The 18,967-nt window shown below is 45.4% G+C and overlaps 1 long non-coding RNA gene across 1 annotated transcript; it reads left to right on the top strand.

The window, feature by feature from the left end:
- The first annotated feature begins 959 nt into the window (after window positions 1-959).
- LOC140854329 (uncharacterized) lies at window positions 960-5,667 on the top strand. Its single transcript, XR_012137537.1, has 3 exons — window positions 960-1,038; window positions 1,244-1,483; window positions 3,638-5,667. It is a non-coding gene; the product is annotated as an uncharacterized lncRNA (long non-coding RNA).
- Window positions 5,668-18,967: the final 13,300 nt, after the last annotated feature.

Genomic DNA, 18,967 nt, shown 5'->3' with positions numbered 1-18,967 from the left:
TAGATAGAATAAAACCTATGGGGTTACATACAAAAGTGGCTTTTGACTGATCAGATGGTTGAATTATGATTATGAATCATAACAGAATTTGATTTTTAATTTGATTGATAATTGATCTAATGCAAATATTGTATTATATAACTTGCTAAAAAGTTAGTGAGTTATAGGAGGATTAATTAGCAATAAGATTACTAATTGGCTTAATTTGATTGAGCAATAAGGCTTGTATCAAGTCCAATTTGATTGGCTTTAATTTAACTCATTGTGGGTTTGATTTGATCAACCCTATAGGATTATAGGATTACCCCAAAAGGATCGAATGATTAAATCCAGTTGAATTAAGATTTGGGTTTGACCCAATTCTTAATTAGACTAGGATGTATGTATTCCTAATTGAACTAGAAATTTTTACTTTCATGGTGCACCAAATCCTAATGGGATTAGAATTAAAAATTAAGTTTGACTCAAGCACCAAGAAAGAGTCCAATTGGACTAAGACTCCTCCTCCAATTAGAAGATATCTAATCTAAATTAATTAGGCTCCAAATTAGATTTAGATTTCTATTTATTTGAGTCTAATCTAGTACTAATATGATTAATATTTTTTGATATTTTATTGGAATTAAAACAGCCATCTAATGATAGAGTCCCATATGCTTCAAACTCCTTTATTCCATGTGCCAATAAGGACTCCACGCCACATTCTTTTTGTGCGCCCAAAATATTCCACGCCCTACCAGATTTTTGATGCCAAAACTTTCTTCTTTTGTGCATGTAATAAGCCCCTTAAGACCCTTTCTACTGTGTGAAACTTGAGTGGAAATAATTTTGATATGGGTGGCATCTAAATTGGAAGAGTCCTAATAGTTTTGGAGTCTTTCTTTTATTCAAATTAGGACTTCTTTTGGCCTATTTAAACCAGCACCTATGGGATGGTTTGGGGTGATTTGGGATCAGGTTTGATGCCTAAAAACCAAGGGTGGTGTGCATGGAGAAAAGCAAGGGAGAAGGGGGCGGCGTCTATGGTTTAGGCGTGAGGTAAGTTAGAAGAAATCCCTTCTTTCTTACATTGGTTGTTATGACAACCTCTTCTCTATCTATTGTCCATGTTTAGACCTGGATATCTCCTCCTCCCTTTGTCCAAAAGTTGGACAAAATTTTTATATCTCTATTGTAGAGATTTGGTGCATGAATTTTAGGAAGAAAAGAGAAGAAAAGATTCTTCTCATAATCTCTAATGCAGAGATCAAGATCCTCCTACATCTTCTTGTTCTCTAAGAGTGCCTTAAGAGAAAAAAAAAATTTCAACCATCAAGATGCGATCTTTGTAAGAAAACTAGCACTCCGGTGAGATCAAAAGGCTTTTGATCAGATCAAAGTCTCATATGGATATCCGTAGAGGTCAGACGCTTGTGCAGCTAGAAGGGACCTTCGGAAGACATCTATGATCATCTGTTCGCATTGAGGATTGATCCATATCCAGGTATGTTTTATGTTTATTTTTTTCTATTTAGTTTTTATATCTGAATCTTATCTCACATATGATGATCCTGTTATGGTTTGAAGATATGATCTTATGCATGCTTAGATTAAATTAGATTTAATCTGAAAATTTTTAAAATTCCACTGCGTACATATTTTGTAAAATCATGCATGCATGAAACCATAAAACTCCAACAGTTGTTTCAGAGCCACATCATATGCATGAGATTTATATTTAGATTTAAAATCTATAGAAAAAATTTTCAGATCTGAAAGGTTTTGATGTCACTCTGACATAAAGTTGCTCTGGCATAATTTGTTATACTGTATGGTTGTCCTAGAATGATGTTAAAATTTTTAATTAGATTAAATTTTTAGATCTAATTTTTAAAGTATATATGTGATATATGTTTTGTTATTTAGATCTGAAAAGAGTTTTGAGATCTGTTATGATTCATATATATGATATATGATAGTATGTTTAGGACTGAAATTATTTTAATGACCTGAACTAGTTTATGTATGTGATACATAGTCATATGCATGATCTGAAATTATTTTGAGATCAAAATTTACTCTTCATATAAAGAATTTAGATATGAAGATTTTGATTTAAGATATGAAATTAGTATTTGTGCATGAGGGATTGGTCATGGGTAGATCAAATTAGGTCCTGTAATTTGATTACATCAAAGGTTTTCTGATTTGATCATGTTGGGCTTGAATTGATTTAGTAGTTGATCAAATCGAGTCAAGTATTGATTAAAGTGAAGTCAATAGAGCCAAAAATCATATAATTATTGTTGATCGAATCGATTGACACCTATATATAGAATCAATTAACCTAAGGACCTAATTTGGCTCTATGGCTCGAGTCTGATTCACCTAAGCTGACCTATTCAGATTAATTATCTAATTGATATCTAAGGTAAGTAATTGAAAGGTGGTTATTTAATTAGTTCCGTTCACTTACCTGGCCAATTTATTAGTGTCTATGCAAAGCAACGGGAGGACCCCCACCAATCTTCATTTACCTGATCAATTTGGAAGATTGAGTCTCAAATATTGTTGCTTAGTGGTTTGATTTAGCCCATGTCAATTACATCAGTGATGTGATGACTGATTAAATGAAACCTAAACCAAAATCTCTCCACCAAATATTAAGTCTAAGGTCTTCCAACATTGTAGACGTATGGGTGTGCTGCCGACGTTGATTGTTCTCGACTGGTCACAGTGGTTTAGTTGCATCGGGAACACGCAACCACTCTATTAGCAAAAAATTACTGCAGGGTAAAGATAGGGTTGGGCCCAATAACTGTTAGGTGAGGGACCCAATGACGGCTTTGCACCTGCTTGTGAATGGTGGGTCAGGCTTAACTAAGGAGTGCGGACAATAACTGTTAGATGAGCCCACATGACTTAGAGACCAAGTGGCTGCAACATGCTTAGAGAAGCATCTGGGCAAGGAGTTATCCATACATCGATGTTTATTCATGTTACAAATAACTGTTAGGCGAGGTACACGGTATCAGTGGGATCGCAGCATCCACTAAAAATCCAATTGTCGCATTAGGATTTTCATTTCTCGACTCAAAGAGTGTGGGAGATCTGATAAAATAGTGAAAATCTCTTTTTGCATCGAAAAGTCTCTAGTACAAATCATAATAATAAGTACAAACATCCAATTAGAATCTTTACTCTCTACTATTCATTGTGTCAACTTCCAACCCTCTAGCTTGAGTCCTAGATATCAATCGATTAACCGAAATTGAGTACATAGACTGGCTCACAAACATAAGAATTATTTTTAATTTTAAAAAATTAAGCTATGTTCTCTACCAGATTATTCTAATGTTAACAATCCATCCAACCCATAGTCAACAAGCCATACTTGATGAGTGGATGGACAATGGCAATTAAGATAGGTGCTATGCATGAGCACATATTCACTACTTACGATGTGTTGATTCATCTGCAAGTGTTGTGAGGTGATCAGACTTGCACAGCACATGTGATGTGTGATGGGCAGTCAGTCTATGATCGTTATTTGATAATGATCAAAGATATTAAGGAGCTTAAAAGGGTCGACATAATCATGCACAAGAAATTACTTATGGATTTGATCCTACAATCCCTGATTAGTTTATATGGATAGTGTTGGGTGTAAACCCCCCCCCAGCTGAAGTTTGTGTCAGGAGTGACCCCTCGGAGATTCTACCGGCGTCTGACCTACAGCAGCAGGAAGACTTCGTCCGGACTCCTACGGGAGCCGGACTCCATCTCCAACTTCAGCGGCAGGAAGACTTCGTCCGGACTCCTACGGGAGCCGGACTCCATCTCCAATCTCGACAACAGGAAGACTTCGTCCGGACTCCTACAGGAGTCGGACTCCATCTCCAACCTCGACAGCAGGAAGACTTCGTCCGGACTCCTACGGGAGCCGAACTCCATCTCCAACTTCAGCAGCGAAAGACTTCGTCCGGACTCCTACGGGAGCCGGACTCCATCTCCAACCTCGACAGCGGGAAGACTTCGTCCGGACTCCTACGGGAGCCGGACTTCATCTCCAACTTCGACTACGGAAAGACTTCATCCAGACTCCTACGGGAGTCGGACTCCGTCCCCGACTTCAGCAGCAGGAAGACTTCATTCGGACTCCTACGGGAGCCGTACTCCATCTCCAACTTCAGCAGCAGGAAGACTTCGTCTGGACTCCTACGGGAGCTGGACTCCATCTCCAACCTCGATAGCAGAAGACTTTGTCCGGACTCCTACGGGAGCCGGACTCCATCTTCAACTTCAACAGCAGGAAGACTTCGTCTGGACTCCTACGGGAGCCGGACTCCATCTCCAACCTCGACAGCAGGAAGACTTCGTCCGGACTCCGATGGGAGCCAAACTTCATCTCCAACTTTGACTACAGGAAGACTTCGTCTGGACTCCTATGGGAGCCGGACTCCTTCTCCAACTTCAGTAGCAGGAATACTTCGTCCGGACTCCTACGGGAGCCAGACTCCATCTCTGTCACGTCTCTGATCCGAGATTTTGAATCGAGGGTCGCGGCAACCACCGCATACTCATGAAGAACTCTCTCTATAAGCATGCAAGGCATCTCATCACGATATCAATGCATCACAGCGAAATAAATTCAAATAATTATTATTCAACTGTAATTCAAGTAATTAAATCAAATATCTTACATCCAATAAAATTTTACTAAAAATAAAACATTAGATCTAAGTTTATTGAAGTTGATAACGCTAAATCTCACCTCTAAAAGCTCTGTCCCAATATTTCTTTCCACGCTCGAAATTAATTATCTGAATCTAAAAAATAAAAAGAAAGGTAAGGAGCTAGACAGCCCAGTAAGTAACAAGTATCTCTACCAGATATTTCAGATATTATATAATTTTTAAGAATAATGCTGTAAATAAATATAAAAATATATTTCATGCTGATTTAATACAAATTCAATATTTTCAAATATTCACATATAATATAATCATAAATCTGATTCGATTCAAAACACTCGTAACTCAACAGCCTTGACTATGACCAACGTTTAACCCCCATTGGTGGGGTCCACAGAATACCAGTGCACAACCCCCACTGGCAGGGTCCACTGAGTACCAACGTATAATCCCCATTGGCGGGGCCCACTGAAACATAGTTAGGCTGAGAGCATAAATTCGATCTGTATCAAAACACTTTGTATCATAATATATCATAAATATTTCACTGAACATGTGCATAAATCGATATACCATAATATTTCAAAAGCACTTTTCTTTCAAAACATAATTTCATAAATCATGCATAATTTTCAGAGAATAATTATTTATTTTTAGAATAAATATGAAATATCTCGAGAAGATGATTCATTACTTACCTTTCACGGAGCACTGAATGAACAGATCGACTAACTTCTAGGAGATTCTTCCATGCCTATTATCCAAAATTATATTTTTACATTAATTTTAATTCAAAATTAAATTTAACAAATTCCAAAATCAAAACCTCACTTAAAATCAGACTCTTCCCTAAACTCGATCAAAATCATCAGATGAAGCCTTTCACTATGCTAATCCTAGAGGAATAACTTTAGAGAGAGAGAAATCCATCAAGAGAGAAAAACAAGCTAGAGAGAGAAATTTTGGAGAGAGAAAGTAGAGAGAGAAAGTCCAATTCCAGAGAGAGAAAGTCAGGGTTCAGACTGAAAGAAGAGAGAGGAACTCTCTCTCTCATCATTTTTTTTTATTTTTATTTATTTATTTATTTATTTGTTTATATATATATATATAAATATATATATATATATTTATTTTTATTTATTTATTTTATTTTATTTTCTTTTCTTTTTCTTCTTTTTCTTCTTTTTCTTTCCTTTTCTTTTTCTCTTTTTTTCTTCTTTCTCTTTTCTTTTTCTTCTTTTTCTTTTCTTTTTCTTCTTCTTCTCTTTTCTTCTTCTTCTCTCGGTTCCTTCCAGGCCGAACAGGGGACGGCGGTTCTTCGGCCTTGACCGGCCATTCGGGCCACGACAGAGGCCGACGGCAGAGGGGGCCCACTCCCCCAGTCATGGAGGAGCATGGCCGGTGATCAGTTGCGATCGTCGGTGCCGAAAAATTCACGGAAAAGAGACCAAAACAGAGGTCCCTTTCTCTGACCGAAAATTGGCGACTCTCGTCGCCAGCAGCCACGCACAAGAGCACGGGAGGAAGGAGAAGAAAGAGGGGAAGAAGAAGGAGACTCACCTCAGCTTCTGGTGACCTCGTCGGTGGGCAATCATGATGAGAATCAAAATGGTGTCCGCGGCTCTACTTCAGAAAAATCGGAGAGGAAAAGAGGGGAAAAGGGCCGATGTTGGGTTTCTAGGAAGGAGGAGGTCTTCTTATAGAGGACCCTAGGACTCCGAGGGGTCCTAGGATTTTTGATTTTGCCCGGTCTTGTCGGAGAAGAAGACTCCTATCGGGAGTCTTCTTCCTGGTTTGAATCCTCTATTTTTTTTTTTTTTTTGGGCTTTGGTTGGCTGAATTGGTTTAGGGCTATAACAATCTCCAACCTCGACAGCGGGAAGACTTCATCCGGACTCCTACGGGAGCCGGACTTCATCTCCAACTTCGACTACAGGAAGACTTCGTCCGGACTCCTATGGGAGCCGGACTCCGTCCCTGACTTCAGCAGCAGGAAGACTTCGTCCGGACTCCTACGGGAGCCGGACTCCATCTCCAACTTCGATTGCAGGAAGACTTCATCCGGACTCTTACGGGAGCCGAACTTCATCTCTGACTCCAGCTACAGGTAGGCTTTGTCCGAGCTCCCACAGGAGCCGGACTTTTGCCCTGAACTCCTGCTGAAGGTCTCGGCCGAGATTCCTCGATAAATGATCCCCATCCGGGCTTCTGTGGAAATCAGACTCCAACCGAACTTCGGCCACAACTCTGCTCCACTCCCCGCGGTGGATCCTACGTGGCTCCATCACTCCCTGGCAGGCCGCAGTAATGGCCACAACTCTGCTCCACTCCCCACGGTGGATCCTACGCGGCTCCATCACTCCCTGGCAGGCCACAGTAACGGCCACGATTCTGCTCCACTTCTTGCAACGGATCCTATGCAGTTCCACCACTCCCTGGCGAGTTGCGACAACGGACACTGCTCCACTCCCTGCAACTGATTACACGTGGCGAGCCATGGTGACAGCCATGACTCCACCCCATTACTCTTCATGATAAATTTCTCCTAGCTCCATATGGCCCACGATGAGGCGATCACAAACAATTGCTATCAATCCTTTGCTCCCCCCGCCTATAAAAGGGGGACCCCAGATACGTTATTCTCCAAGCTCTCATTTTTACCTAGAAACTCTGCTAAAATTTCTGTTCGAGCACTCCATTCTTATTGAGGCAGAGAACTGACTTGAGCATCGGAGGGTCTTGCCGGAGCAACCCCACCTCCGGTTTAGACTTCTTTTGCAGGTCCCGACAGCGATCGCAACTCCCTCGACTCCAGCTTCTCTGATGCAAGCGAATTTTTGCACCAACAGGATTGGCGCTAGAGGAAGGGCCCGTGTCTTCGCAGTATCCTTGTTCTTAAAGGAGCGCTCAACGGGACCGCCCCCGGGCATCTTTTCTGGCATCCTCTCCTTCTTCCTCCACTAGGTCTTTGCCCGATGCCTCCCCGCAAGGCATCCACGTGACGATCCACGGCCTCCGCGGCCAGATCTCAGGCTCCGACCTCACCTCCAGTTTCTCAGGCCCCACATCCTCCGGCAACGATCGCCGGCATGGAGCGGTCGGACAATCGACCTCCGACGGATTTTGCCAACACCATCTCGGGAGGATCCCAGCAGGAAGCAACCAACGTACTGGCCGTACCCCCCAAGCGACAAAAGATTGAGGAGCCCATAACCTTTACTGAAGAAGATGCTCAGGGAGTCCAATTCCCTCATAACGACGTGGTTGTAGTTTCCTCGAATATAGCAAATTACGACATCCGCCGCATTCTTGTCGATAATGAAAGTTCGGCCGATATTTTATACTACGATGCCTTTTCAAGAATGTCCATCCTTGACGGCCATTTGAGGTCGATTACCTCCCCTCTAGTAGGGTTTACCGGCGATGCTGTCCCGGTGGAGGGAGTGGTGACTTTGACTGTAGCTGCGGGTCGATATCCAAGACAATCCAGGGCTCTGGTGAATTTCCTAGTGGTGAAGGCACCGTCAGCCTACAACGCAATCCTCGACCGACCTAGCCTCAATACTCTCCGAGCCATCGTGTCAACCTACCATTTGAAGTTGAAATTTCCTACCAACCAGGGGATTGGAGAGGTCAGAGGAGACCAAGCCCTGGTCAGACACTGCTACAACATAGCCTTACAAAGAAGCAACCAATCCGACCCCTGTCCAGTTGATGGGCTGGATGCCCGCGATGACCTCATTGAAGAGAGGGGCGGCCCAATCGAAGATCTGGTACCGATCTCTTTGAACGACGGGAATGCGGAGCATGTGGTGATGATCGGCTCCAACCTGGGGGAAGAGGTGCGGATGTGTCTCATCGATTTTCTATGAAAGAATGCGAATGTTTTCGCTTGCGTTCCAGCAGACATACCGGGGATTGACACGAAAGTCATGGAGCATCATCTGACCGTCGATCCAAAGCATCGATCGATGAAAGAAAAAATCTGAGGTCATGCACCAGAGAGGCAGAAGGCGATAGCCGAGAAAGTGGACAAATTCCTGAAAGCCGGATTCATTAGAGAAGTCAATTACCCTGATTGGATTTCCAACGTTGTCCTAGTCAAAAAGGCAAACGGCAAATGAAGGATGTGCATAGACTTCAAAAAGCTGAACAAAGCCTGCCCAAAGGACAGTTACCCTCTACCCAGAATTGATCAACTGGTGGATGCGACCTTGGGCCATGAGCTCCTCACCTTTATGGATGCATTCTCTAGCTATAATCAAATCAGGATGGCATCGAAAGATGAAGAAAAGACTGCTTTCATTACTAACCGTGGCCTTTACTGTTACAAGGTCATGCCTTTTGGCCTCAAAAATACAGGCGCAACCTACCAGCGGTTGGTGAACAAAATCTTCAAGGAGCAGATCGGCCGCAACATGGAGGTCTACATAAATGACATGCTCGTAAAAAGCAAATCTTTCATGAACCACATCGCCGACTTCGAGAAGACCTTCGACACCCTCCGAAAATATAAAAGAAGCTGAACCCGACTAAATGTGCTTTCGGAGTGATCTCAGGAAAGTTCCTGGGCTTCATGGTATCGGGGTGCGGAATTGAAGCCAATCCGGAGAAAATTCGTGCCATCCAGGAGATGGCCGCCCCAAAGTCGATAAAAGAGGTTCAGTGCCTTACAGGGAGGGTAGCAGCCCTGAATCACTTCATCGCGAGGTCAGTCGAACGGTGCTTACCCTTCTTCCAAACCCTCAAGCAGCCGAAGAAGTTTCGTTGGACCCCTGAGTGCCAACAGATGTTCGAAGAACTAAGGAGCTACCTCAGCTCACCTCTGCTATTGGCGAAGCCAGAGCCTGGAAAGGAACTGTTTTTATACCTGGCAGTCTTTCCCATGGCTCTCGTGACAGTCCCGTGGCAGTCCTTGTCAAAGAAGAAGCAAAAGTCCAACGGCCGATCTACTACGTCAGTCGTGTGTTGAGAGATGTCGAGACCAGGTATACCAAATTAGAAAAACTGACTTACGCCCTGTTGATTGTAGCCCGGAGGCTCCGACCCTACTTTCAAGGGCACACCGTAACGCTGCTCACCGACCAACCGATCAAGGCGATTCTGCACCGGACGGATGCCTCTGGGAGGATGGCAAAATGGACGATCGAGCTCACAGAATTCGACATCAACTATCGACTCAGGCCAGCAGTGAAGGCCCAGATATTGGCAGATTTTATAGTGGAGTGTACTATCCCAGAGGAGGCCGAACATGAACAAGGTGAAATTGACGGCCTGGAGTCCCGACCGAACTCCCCCAAAGAAGAAGCAGATCCCTCTGGTTGCTTTTGGGCCCTCTACATGGATGGGTCTTCCAACATGTCAGGCACAGGCGCGGGCCTGCTCTTGATCAGTCCAGAGGGAGTCATCGCGGAGTACGCTCTGCGTTTCGAGTTCCCCGCAACAAACAATGGAGCAGAATATGAAGCTCTGATCGCAGGACTGAGGATCGCCAAAGAGCTAGGAATAGATTGGCTCCAGGTCCACAGTGACTCCCAACTAGTAGTGGGATAAGTCAACGGAAACTACGAAGCGTGGGACGACAGCATGGCTAAATATCTTGAAAAGGTAAAGGAGCTCATCCCCACCTTCAGCAGCTTCAACATCAGGCAGATTTCGAGGTTGGAAAATACCAGGGCCGACCTTCTCTCCAAGCTGGCAACACTGGCTCGACCGAATTACCCAAGGGTATTCTCTTTGAAGTGCTCAAGTGCCCGAGTACGAAAGAATCGCGACCCGTGTTGGAAATTGACCATGAGCCCAGCTGGATCGACCCACTGATAACATATCTCAGAGACGGAGTTCTCCCCCAGGATGTAAAAGAAGCTCGGAAGCTCCAAAATCAAGCCTCCCGATACATCCTTTATGAGGGCAAGTTGTACAAGAGATCATACTCTTTGCCCCTTTTAAAATGTCTCTGGCCTTCGGAAGCTGACAACGCCTTGTGGGAGGTGCATGAAGGAATCTGCGGAAGCCATCTGGGGGCTAGATCTTTATCCCACAAATTGCTCCGCCAAGGATATTACTGGCCGATGATGCATCATGACTCGATTGAATACGTCAGAAAGTATGACCGATGCCAGAGATATGCCAATATCCAGAGACAACCCGCCATCGAGCTTACACCCTTGAGTGCCCCATGGCCTTTTGCGCAATGGGGGATGGACATCCTTGGACCCTTTCTCGTGGCGTCGGGGTAGAGGAAGTTCCTCCTAGTAGCGATTGACTACTTCACCAAGTGGGTCAAAGCCGAACCATTCGCAAAAATCACAGAAGCTAAAGTGCAAGATTTCATCTGGAAGTCAATCGTTTGTAGGTTCGGTCTGCCAAGAACCCTAATCACTGATAATGGGCGGTAGTTCGTGGGAGCAAGATTCGTCAAATTCTGTGAAGATTTAAATATCTCCCACAACTTCACATCAGTAGCCCATCATCAGGCGAACAGCGAAGCTGAAGTGACCAACAGAACCCTACTGCAAGGGATCAAGACAAGGCTTGAAAAGGCGAAGGGAACTTGGGCAGACGAACTTTATCATGTGCTGTGGGTGTATCGAACTACCCAAAGACTGCCCACGGGGGAGACCCCCTATGCTTTAGCCTTCGGAACGGAGGCTGTTATCCCAATCGAGCTTAAACTCCCATCGGCGCGAGTCGTGGCATTCAACGAACATCACAATTCGCAAGGTCTTAAAGCCAACCTCGACTTACTGGAAGAAAAGCGGGAGGTAGCTCAAGTTTGGATGGTAGCCTACAGACAGAAAGTTGCCCGCTATTACAATTCTCGGGTCAAGAATAAAGTCTTTAGAGCAGGAGATCTAGTGCTTCGATGAGCCACTGTCTCGCAACCTCAGGATCGAGGGAAGCTCGCCCCAAACTGGGAAGGCCCGTATGAGGTCAAAGAAGTGGTCCGGCCCGGAACTTATTACCTCAAGGAGCTCGGAGGAGCAGACCTCCCGCGACCATGGAGCTCGAAAAACCTACGAATGTATTACCGATAACTTTATTTTAAATAAAAGTTGCATATCTATATGTCTCCTCCCTTGGCACAAGCCTATATCGATAGGACAGTCAAAACAAACCGTGTCGGAAGCGGGAGAAGAACTTCGTCTCAACAAAGTCGAAGACCCAGTTCTCTTTAGACTGAACGGGGGGAGAGGCCAAGCAATGCCCATGTGTGCCCCCACAGCCCTGTTAGGGATAGGAGGAGAACCTCGCCCTAACTTGAGCAAAGTCGAAGGCCCGATTTTCTTTAGACCGGATGGGGGGAGAGGCTAAGCAACGCCCATATGTGCCCCCACAGCCCTGTTAGGGACAGGAAGAGAACCTCGCCCTAACTTGAGCAAAGTCGAAGGCCCGGTTCTCTTTAGACTGGATGGGGGGAGAGGCCTTGCAATGCCCATATATGCCCCCACAGTCCTATTAGGGATAGGAGGAGAACCTCGCCCTAACTTGAGCAAAGTCGAAGACCCAGTTTTCTTTAGACCAGATGGGGGGAGAGGCCCTGCAACGCCCATATGTGCCCCCACAACCATGTTAGGAACAGGAGGAGAACCTCATCCTAACATGAGCAAAGTCGGAGGACCGGTTACACCTAGACCGGATGGGGGGAAAGGCCCAGCAGCGCCCATATGTGCCCCTACAGTCGCGTTAGGGACAGGAGGAGAACCTCATCCTAACCAGAGCTGAAACCTGTTATGACATAAATAGGGGAAGAACCTCCCCCAACATCAATTAAGGCCTGGTCATTCAAGACCAGATGGGAAAAAGGAGACCTTCCCAGTGGCCCCTTCGCAAGAAGACTTCATCCGGACTCCTACGGGAGCCGAACTTCGCCCCCGACACCAATTGCAGGTGGACTCCGCCCGGACTCCTACGGGAGCCGGGCTTCATCCCCGACTTTGACTGTTGGTAAACTTCATCCGGACTCCTACGGGAGCCGGACTTCGCCCCTGACTTTAATTGCAGGTGGACCTCGCTCGGACCCCTATGGGAGCCAGACTTCATCCCCAACTCTGGTTGCAGGAAGACTCTGCCCGGACTCCTATGGGAGCCGGGCTCCCACAACCCCACCAAGAGCAGAGGGAAAAATCCCACTCAAAAAAGAAAAAGGGGAAAGGGGAGAGGAGTTAAAAAGGAAAACGATGGACTATGTCAGCGATGAATGGAAAACAAACAGCATCAAAGATGCAGAGAACCTCGTCTCAGCAGGGATTAGGGTTCTTATCAAGAACCCTAGCTTTCTCTCAATGCAAGTCCGAGATAAGATGACTTCCTCAGGGTGACAAGAAGCTCAGACCTCCGAGCTCGAGCCCTGTTAGGGGGCGCCAAACCCGAGCGGCCCCAGGCAAATCTGCGGCCATGGACAAAAGGATGGGTCGATGTGATGGCAATCGGATACTCCCGAATGACGCGAAGGCCGAAAGAAGCTCGGCAAGCGACAATTCAATACATGAGTAAAAGAAATAGCAAAAAATTCTCTTCTCATATTATTCATTAAATATGCATTATAGAGCCATCAAGGCTGAAGAAGAAGGATAACTGGAAAGGCGAGCTGACGTGGCAACAACCAGTAACCTCCGGACGACACCAAAAAAAAAAAAAAAAAAAAAGAGAGAGAAAGAGAGAGAAGGGAATACAACAATAACAATGGTAAAGGAAAGAAATTCGGCAGGCAGCAATTCGACGCAAGGTGCAGACGAAGTAACAAAATCTCCTTCTCATTTTTCAATTAACAAGATGAACGTTATAAGACCCAGAGGGCAAGAAAAAGAAAATATTACTACAAGACTCAAAAGGGATACACCGAAGACCACTTCAAGCTATCGACTTCTCTTTTCGATTCCATCCTTCTCAGCAGTATTTTCCAGTGTGTGATAAACCTCTCGCCCCCTGCCTCGTTCCGCTCCATCGTCGAAACCCCAACCCTAGGGGGAAAAGGATGGGATAGAATTCAGGGGCAGCGAAGGCAATGGCAGCGGCGACGACGACCTGTTTCAAGAAGAACCGGAGGTAACCCGGAGGCCGCGATGGCATCGGAGGCATGCGCCACCACCGTATGCTCCACGATAACCACCATCCTAGGTACTCCGGCAAGGTCGGCATGCGCTACTTCCACCATCCCCGCAATAAGTTCTACTGCCCCACCGTCGGTGCCGACCGCTTCTGGTCCCTCGGCCCCGACGACATCAAGAATCCCGCCACAGCTTGTGATGACAACTCTGCCCCCTTGACCGGTGTCACCCCGTTCAGCTACTCCGAAATTCTCAGGCGGAACGCCCTCACCGTTGTCCCCATTATTAAACCCCTGTTGTTGAAGGAATTCTCCCTCGAGCCCCCTTTAAGGCGATGGGAACCCTCAGCGACAGTTTGACAGTCGAAGAACTCGCAGGCCGCTGTTCTCCTCCTCACACTCTTCCTGGTTCGTGGCATCCTCTTGAGGTTGGCCTCCGGGGCGGAGGCCCCGGCGGGAGAACCCCTCGGAGAGACTCGGGGGACTGAAGATGGTTGAGAGCTGGCGGAGATGGCAAAGACTGGTGCGAAGGATGCTCGGTGTCGAAAAGGGCACCGATGGAGTGGCTGAGTGGCTAAACTCTCAGGCAGAAGAAAGGCGTCAACCCTCAGGCAAAGTGAAGCCCCTGGAGGAAAGGCGGGGGCTTAAATAAGCAATGGAGCCTGGCGCGGTTATGGTGGCAGATATCCCCAGGTCAACCATTGCCCGCCACGTGTCCCACTCACCGCGGCATAGGGCTGACCGTTCACAGACCATTATAGCGTGACGCTTAGGATTACTCCCTGGTGGGAGTTCCGAAAGGACTCTTCGGATCGCCCTAATCGAAAAAAAGCTCCAGCATGCGCGCATTAGATACCAAGATTTTTGAGGGCGGTCGTGTGCAGAATTCAAGGAAGCGACTTCGATTGTGAAAATTTTTTGTACTTCCTTCGATCGAAACTCGAACTCGAAAGTAGGGGGACTGATGTTGGGTGTAAAACCCCCCCCAGCCGAAGTTCGTGTTAGGAGTGACCCCTCGGAGATTCTACCGGCATCCGACCTACAGTAGCAGGAAGACTTCATTCGGACTCCTACGGGAGCCAGACTCCATCTCCAACTTCAGCGGCAGGAAGACTTCGTCCGGACTCCTATGGGAGCCGGACTCCATCTCCAACATCGACAACAGGAAGACTTCATCCAGACTCCTATGGGAGCCGGGCTCCATCTCCAATCTCGACAACAGGAAGACTTCGTCCGGACTCCTACGGGAGCCGAACTCCATCTCCAACTTCAGCAGCAGGAAGACTTCATCCGGACTCCTACGGGAGCCGGACTCTATCTCCAACCTTGACAGTGGGAAGACTTCATCCGGACTCCTATGGGAGCCGGACTTCATCTCCAACTTCGACTACGGGAAGACTTCATCCGGACTCCTACGGGAGCCGGACTCCGTCCCTGACTTCAGCAGCAGGAAGACTTCATCCAGACTCCTACGGGAGCCGGACTCCATCTCCAACTTCAGCAGCAGGAAGACTTAGTCCGGACTCCTACGGGAGCTGGACTCCATCTCCAACCTCGACCGCAGGAAGACTTCGTCCGGACTCCTACGGGAGCCGGACTCCATCTCCAACTTCAACAGCAGGAAGACTTCATCCAGACTCCTACGGGAGCCGGACTCCATCTCCAACCTCGACAGCAGGAAGACTTCATCCGGACTCCTACGGGAGCCGGACTTCATCTCCAACTTCGACTACAGGAAGACATCGTCCGAACTCCTACGGGAGTCGGACTCCATCTCCAACTTCAGCAGCAGGAAGACTTCGTCCGGACTCCTACGGGAGCCGGACTCCATCTCCAACCTCGACAGCGGGAAGACTTCGTCCGGACTCCTACGGGAGCCGGACTTCATCTCCAACTTCGACTACAGGAAGACTTCATCCGGACTCCTACGGGAGCCGGACTCCGTCCCCGACTTCAACAGCAGGAAGACTTCTTCCGGACTCCTACGGGAGCCATACTCCATCTCCAACTTTGACTGCAGGAAGACTTCGTCCGGATTCTTACGGGAGCCGGACTTCATATCCGACTCCAGCTACAAGTAGGCTTTGTCCGGGCTCCCATGGGAGCCAGACTTTTGCCCTGAACTCCTGCTGAAGGTCTCGATCAAGATTCCTCGACAAATGATCCCCATCCGGGCTTCTGCGAAAATCAGACTCCAACCGAACTTCGTCCACAACTCTGCTCCACTCCCCACGATGGATCCTATGCGGCTCCATCACTCCCTGACAGGCTGCAGTAACGGCCACAACTCTACTCCACTCCCCGTGGTGGATCCTATGCGGCTCCATCACTCCCTGGCAGGCCGCAGTAATGGCCATGATTCTGCTCCACTTCCTACAACGGATCCTGTGCAGTTCCACCACTCCCTGGCGAGTCGCGACAACGGATGCCGCTCCACACCCTGCAACTGATTACACGTGGCGAGCCATGGTGACAGCCACGACTCCACCCCATTACTCTTCATGATAAATTCTTCTTAGCTCCGTACGGCCCACGATGAGGTGATCACAAACAGTCGCTATCAATCCTTTGCTCCCCCCACCTATAAAAGGGGGACCCCAGATACGTTATTCTCCAAGCTCTCATTTTTATCTAGAAACTCTGCTAAAATTTTCGTTCAAACACTCCATTCTTGTTGAGGTAAAGAACTGACTTGAGCGTCGGAGGATCTTGCCGGAGCAACCCCACCTCCGATTTAGACTTCTTTTGTAGGTCCCGGCGACGACCGCGACTCCCTCGACTCTAGCTTCTCCGACGCAGGCAGATTTTTGCACCAACAGATAGTTTATTGTGAACTGCCATATAAAAGACCATCATAGCACCTTATCTAAATTGGTCAAAGTGTTAATAACAAAGAAACCTTGAAAGAGTTCAGAGGTAAATACTTGAAGAGCTTAGAAAAATAAGGACACACCTAGAGTAGGCATGTCAAAATTGCTCAATACTGTCCTTACGATTTTCTCTTACCCCAGTTGAGCTATGGACTCTAGTGTAGAGTCAATGGAAAGGTAGAGGGCTAAGGAAGTAACCCTTGAATTAGCTATAGGGTAACAGTTGCTGCTGTGGCCATGGGTATCTATCCTTTGCGATCATCGTTTGGATTTAGTTCTTAGAGATGATCTCTATTATTTGCATGGTGATGCATATGTGAACTTAATTGAGCAAATAGTGAATACCATTGGATCTAAGAGATCCAGAATTGACATAAAATTTAAAGTATATGTGGACCCTTAGGCTATGTCGTATTGAAGAAGAAATGATTAACAAATTAGAGAAACATGGGCCTTTGGGCTCATTGACTGTTTAGTCATATCTAGTTTGTGTATCATCTCTTTAAAAAAATATGATCAAGCTACTCTTGTGAGATAAGAGGAAAAGAACCACTGAGATACTTATCCTTGTACACATTTGATGTGTGTAGCATATGTGATGTGCTAACCAAGGAGTTGTCTCTACTTTGTATATGAGATACAAATCTAAAATTTTTTAAAAGGTTCAAAGAATTCAGATGAAAGTAGGGAAATAAATCAAAAAATTTCTAAAGATACTTCAATCAGATCGAGGATACAATATCAATGAAAGAAATTTCTCAATTATCTCATAAAATGGCATAGTTTCATATTGAACCCCTCTTAGTACATCTCAACTCAATGAGATATGAAGAGTCAAGGGACTATATGAGATATAGTCTGGTCTATAATAAACTCCACTGATTTATTCATGTTTCTTTAAAGACATGCTTTATTTCCATAAAATTGGATTCTCTCTAAACCTGTTCCTACCACACTATATGAGATATGGGATGGTGAGCACTAAATCTTGATTATTTGAGATTCAAGGATGTCCAGCCTGTGTCTAGGATAGTGGGTGGATATGTTAAAGGATAGGTCTATAAAGCTCATCCTAAAAGAGTTTGGGATATTACTTTCTGAAAGGATCACAATGTGATTGTGATCTGACATGCTATCTTCTTGAAAAATTATTTAACCAAGATGAAGTAGTGGGAGAAAAGTTAAGCTCAATTAGAGTATCTTTGAAGAGCAATGAGCTACAGGACCTTAAGAACCTATTCATCATGAGCCAGTAGACGTATATTCCTCCTCCACGTCGTACACATAGTAGGATCTCCAATCCTCTCAAAAGGTACTCACGTATGCTTAATAGAGGATGTAGAGAAAATTATTTTTCATGGGAGATGGGGAACATAGAGATGATTTCGAAACCTACAATGAGGTGATGTGAGACATCGACTCCAAGAAAGGGATGTGAAATAGCTTTTTTGAGTAGAGATCTTTTGAAGATTTCTATATAGAATAGCCAATGAATTTTACTTCTTGTGATAGGTGATCACAAGGACCACAATACCCTTGGAGTTGGAACATGCATCTCAATGATATGATCAAATTATTTGATCAGATATGAAGAATTATGAATTTTAAAAGGATCAATGGGAGTATCCAATATTGACATCGGTTAATATATAGTTGAATATAGATTTTTCCATGAAAGACATAAAGCGAGGGTCCTAAAGATCTATAGTGATAGATGCAATTGGATACTTGTATTTTCACAGATAAAGTACAGAGACTAGATACTGAAAGAATTCAGCATAAAAATTTTGGAGAGGAGTCTGCTACCCTCTCAAGCATAGTCGTATGCCATATAATGTACTTGAACTGATATAAATAATACTGTGAATGTAATAAGTAGATATCAGTTATATCTAGGCTGAGAGTGCTGGATTGCTGTGAAAATATCCTTAAGCTCTTAAGATCTAAGGATATGTTCTTAATTTAGAGAAGGATCAAAACTAGGAGTGGAAAGATATACTAATTCAGATTTTATGTCTGATATTGATGGTAGAATAACTACATCATAGGGTGTGTTCCTATGTCGATATTTTTAGAAGGGTCCTAAATAATCGATCGACGGAAGCTGAGTACACTGTAGATATGTAAGATATATTCTGATTTTAATATTAGTTGCAGAATTGATTGTCATGCCATCAGATTTCATGACATTACACTGCAAAGATAATGGCGCCATAGCCTTTGCTAAGGAGCCTAGGTCTCACCAGATATCCAAGCACATAAAGTAGCAGAACACGCGACTGCCTCAAGTAGAAATATATAGAGGTGCAGAGAGCAAGCTCCACATATGATGTGGATGACCCACTGATAAGTCACTTAGCTAGCCTAAGACTAAA

This window comes from Elaeis guineensis, chromosome 16, assembly GCF_000442705.2.
Source record: "Elaeis guineensis isolate ETL-2024a chromosome 16, EG11, whole genome shotgun sequence".
Taxonomy (NCBI): Eukaryota; Viridiplantae; Streptophyta; class Magnoliopsida; order Arecales; family Arecaceae; genus Elaeis; species Elaeis guineensis.
This window is presented reverse-complemented; position numbering and strand designations above follow the sequence as displayed.